Source organism: Pecten maximus, unplaced genomic scaffold (assembly GCF_902652985.1).
Source record: "Pecten maximus unplaced genomic scaffold, xPecMax1.1, whole genome shotgun sequence".
Taxonomy (NCBI): Eukaryota; Metazoa; Mollusca; class Bivalvia; order Pectinida; family Pectinidae; genus Pecten; species Pecten maximus.
The window spans coordinates 18,089-22,610 of NW_022979765.1; positions in this window are offsets into that span (position 1 = coordinate 18,089).

Here is a 4,522-nt window from a genome sequence, read left to right on the forward strand (position 1 = left end):
AGTGTGACAGTGTGTGACGGTGTGTATCAGTGTATGACAGTGTGTGACGGTGTGTGATAATATGTGGCAGTGTGTGAGTGTGATAGTGTGTGACGGTGTGTGTCAGTGTTTGACAGTGTGTGACAGTGTATGATAGTGTGTGACAGTGTATGACAGTGTGTGACGGTGTGTGATAATATGTGGCAGTGTGTGAGTGTGATAGTGTGTGACGGTGTGTGTCAGTGTTTGACAGTGTGTGACAGTGTATGCTAGTGTGTGACAGTGTACGACAGTGTGTGACGGTGTGTGACAGTGTGCGACAGTTTATAATAGTGTGTGACAGTGTATGATAGTGTGTGACAGTTAACGACGGTGTGTGACGGTGTGTGACGGTTTTGATAGATACGTGTAATGTGAGAATGATAGATAGTGTTATGTGAGAATAATAAATAGTGTAATGTGAGAATGATAGATAGTGTAATGTGAGAATGATAGATAGTGTAATGTGAGAATGATAGATACATGTAATGTGAGAATGATAGATACGTGTAATGTGATAATGATAGATAGTGTAATATGAGAATGATAAATAGTGTAATGCGAGAATGATAGATAGTGTAATGTGAGAATGATAGATACGTGTAATATGAGAATGATAGATACGTGTAATGTGAGAATGATAGACAGTGTAATGTGAGAATGATAAATAGTGTAATGTGAGAATGATAAATAGTGTAATGTGAGAATGATAGATAGTGTAATGTGAGAATAATAAATAATGTAATGTGAGAATGATATATAGTGTAATGTGAGAATGATAGATAGTGTAATGTGAGAATGATAGATACGTGTAATGTGAGAATGATAGATAGTGTAATGTGAGAATGATAGATAGTGTAATGTGAGAATGATAGATACGTGTAATGTGAGAATGATAGATAGTGTAATGTGAGAATGATAGATACGTGTAAGGTGAGAATAATAGTTACGTGTAATGTGAGAATGATAGATAGGTGTAATGTGAGAATGATAGATAGGTGTAATGTGAGAATGATAAATAGTGTAATATGAGAATGATAAATAGTGTAATGTGAGAATGATAGATAGTGTAATGCGAGAATGATAGATACGTGTAATGTGAGAATGATAGATAGTGTAATGTGAGAATGATAGATAGGTGTAATGTGAGAATGATAGATTGGTGTAATGTGAGAAATGATATATAGTGTAATGTGAGAATGATAGATAGGTGTAATGTGAGAATGATAGATAGTGTATTGTGAGAATGATCAATAGTGTAATGTGAGAATGATAGATAGTGTAATGTGAGAATGATAGAAAGTGTAATGTGAGAATGATAGAAAGTGTAATGTGAGAATGATAGATAGGTGTAATGTGAGAATGATAGATAGGTGTAATGTGAGAATGATAGATAGGTGTGATGCGAGAATGATAGATAGTGTATTGTGAGAATGATCAATAGTGTAATGTGAGAATGATAGATAGTGTAATGCGAGAAGACAGATACGTGTAATGTGAGAATGATAGATAGTGTAATGTGAGAATGATAAATAGTGTAATGTGAGAATGATAGATACGTGTAATGTGAGAATGATAGATAGTGTTATGTGAGAATGATAGATAGTGTAATGTGAGAATGATAGATAGTGTAATGTGAGAATGATAGATACGTGTAATGTGAAAATGATAGATAGTGTAATGTGAGAATGATAGATACATGTAATGTGAGAATGATAGATACGTGTAATGTGAGAATGATAGATAGTGTAATATGAGAATGATAGATACATGTAATGTGAGAATGATAGATAGTGTAATGTGAGAATGATAGATACGTGTAATGTGAGAATGATAAATAGTGTAATGTGAGAATGATAGATACATGTAATGTGAGAATGATAGATACGTGTAATGTGAGAATGATAGATAGTGTAATATGAGAATGATCAATAGTTTAATGTGAGAATGATAGATAGTGTAATATGAGAATGATAAATAGTGTAATGTGAGAATGATAGATACGTGTAATGTGAGAATGATAGATAGTGTATTGTGAGAATAATCAATAGTGTTATGTGAGAATGATCAATAGTGTAATGTGAGAATGATAGATACGTGTAATGTGAGAATGATAGTGTAATGTGAGAATGATAGATAGTGTAATGTGAGAATGATAGATAGTGTAATGTGAGAATGATAGATACGTGTAATGTGAGAATGACAGATACGTGTAATGTGAGAATGATAAATACGTGTAATGTGAGAATGATAAATAGTGTAATGCGAGAATGATAGATAGTGTAATGCGAGAATGATTGATAGTGTAATGCGAGAATGATAGATAGTGTAATGTGAGAATGAAAGATACGTGTAATGTGAGAATGATAAATAGTGTAATGTGAGAATGATAGATACGTGTATTGTGAGAATGATAGATAGTGTAATGTGAGAATGATAGATAGTGTAATGTGAGAATGACAGATACGTGTAATGTGAGAATGATAGATAGTGTAATGTGAGAGTGATAAATAGTGTAATGTGAGAATGATAGATACGTGTAATGTGAGAATGATAGATAGGGTAATGTGAGAATGATAGATAGTGTTATGTGAGAATGATAGATAGTGTAATGTGAGAATGATAGATACGTGTAATGTGAGAATGACAGATACGTGTAATGTGAGAATGATAGATAGTGTAATGTGATAATGATAGATAGTGTAATGTGAGAATGATAAATAGTGTAATGTGAGAATGATAGATAGTGTAATGTGAGAATGATAAATAGTGTAATGTGAGAATGATAGATAGTGTAATGTGAGAATGATAGATAGTGTAATGTGAGAATGATAGATAGTGTAATGTGAGAATGATAAATAGTGTAATGTGAGAATGATATAAAGTGTAATGTGAGAATGATAGATAGTGTAATGTGAGAAGATAGATAGGTGTTTAGTGGGAATGATAGATACTTGAAATATAAGAATGAAAGGTACGTGTAATGTCAGAATGATGGATACATGTAATGTAATGATGAGAGGTACGTGTAAAGTGAGAATGAAAGATAAATCAATTTCGAGAGTAATATGGGAATGTATGTGATAAAGTAATCGTAGGTAATTGTGATATGATATGTCTGTCTACACTAGACATGGTCTGAATGTCTGTTTATCGTTGATGTTGTTTTGTTTATTTGCAGTAAGGTAGTAATTAACTCAACTGTATGAGTATGAATGTGTGTGTCTTGTATGTGAATCTGTGTATGACGGTTGATTGGTTGATGGCAAGTTCGCTCCTAAAGCAGGATTCTTTTGTCAAAATAATCTATTTTTTCCGATATTTACACCACCATTCCAAGTCTACGTTCTCCTGTAATGGGAGTAGTTTTCTTTTCCACGAACGTCGATCGGTACTATAAGGGAGCATCTTTAAAATAAAACATGAACTTGGGTGAATAGAGAAAATATAATGAAATCGTGAAAATGAATAAAATTCTGACTGGCAACATTTTTGTAAAGTTTGGTGACCATATCTCTTCTAACAGACTAACGACAAACCCATGGAAATAAACCGTGGCCTTATGTTGACTGAACTATTTTTTTCATACGAAGCTACATTTTAGTTATATTGAAGATCTTATCGGGGGAGACAACAGTGACCTTGCTAAGTCATTCAGTTTCACCTTTAGGTATATTGACGATATGCTATCTTTAAATAACAAAAACTTTATTCACAATGTCGATCGGATATGCCCTGTGGAATATGAAATATCATTAGCACTACTAACAACGTAACTGAACATGCAAGGCTGTCTTATAAGTGAGCTATATGATAAACGGGATCTCCATTTCTAGATAGCAGCAGCCTTGCATCCCCAACTCACGGTGTTCACCTGTCCCAGTTTATTCGATATCCATTCCCATTATCATGATTTCCATGACAGACGTCGAACACTGACGGAGAAATTTAACAACACAGTTTTCCAGAAACACAGGTTGATGATAACAATGGGAAGGTTGTATTGTGTCCGTCTGATGATAACAATAGGAAAGTTGTATTGTCTCCGTCTGATGATAACAATAGGAAAGTTGTATTGTCTCCGTCTGATGATAACAATAGGAAAGTTGTATTGTCTCCGTCTGATGTTAACAATAGGAAAGTTGTATTGTCTCCGTCTGATGTTAACAATAGGATAAGTTGTATTGTCTCCGTCTGATGATAACAATAGGAAAGTTGTATTGTCTCCGTCTGATTATAACAATAGGAAAGTTGTATTGTCTCCGTCTGATGTTAACAATAGGAAAGTTGTATTGTCTCCGTCTGATGATAACAATAGGAAAGTTGTATTGTCTCCGTCTGATGATAACAATAGGAAAGTTGTATTGTCTCCGTCTGATGATAACAATAGGAAAGTTGTATTGTCTCCGTCTGATGATAACAATTTACAATTTTTCTTTATTGACTGTGGGCCATATTGCCCATTAGCACATATTTTAATATACAAAGTCATAATATACGTGAA